A 626-nucleotide genomic window follows, 5' to 3' on the forward strand; every position below is an offset into this window, starting at 1 on the left:
CTGGAGGGGCTGGGGGGTTCTCGGTGGGCAGGGGGGGCGCTGGGTGCTGTGGGGTCCTCAGAGAGTGGGGGCGGGGGGTCCCTGGGTCACTTCTGGTTGCTGGGTGAGATCCCGGGTCAGTCCCGGTGTCCTGAAGGGATCCTGGTACCGTGGGTGTGGGTCCCGAACCAGCGCCGGTTGTCCTGTGGGGGTCCCGGGGTGGGGTTCTGCGAGCCGGGGAACGGTTTGTCCTGGCTTGCGGACGGTGTCCTGGGTCGGGGACGGTTGTCCTGGGTCAGAGCTGGTGTCCCCGGTGAGGGCCTGGGTGGGTGCTGGTGCCCGCTGTGGGGCTCCCGCTGCTTGGGGATGGCGTCCTAGGTCAGTCCCGGTTCCTGGGTGGTGGGGTCCGGATTGGGGTCTGTGTCCTGGGTGGGGTCCCCAGTTCCCGGCGATAGGGGACGGTGTCCTCGGTCAGTCCGGGCGCTCAGGGAGGGTCCCGGTGCCCGGGGACGGGGTCCCGTCTCAGTCCGGTGTCTCGACAGGAGTTCGCTGCTCGGTGCCGGTGTCCCTGGGGAGGGGGGGTCCCTGTTCCGGAAGTCGGGGCTGGGTCTGTCCCGGCGCAAGTTCACCGGCGGTGGGGCTGGTTC

This window comes from Erithacus rubecula (genome assembly GCF_903797595.1).
Source record: "Erithacus rubecula genome assembly, chromosome: 4".
NCBI classification, from domain to species: domain Eukaryota; kingdom Metazoa; phylum Chordata; class Aves; order Passeriformes; family Muscicapidae; genus Erithacus; species Erithacus rubecula.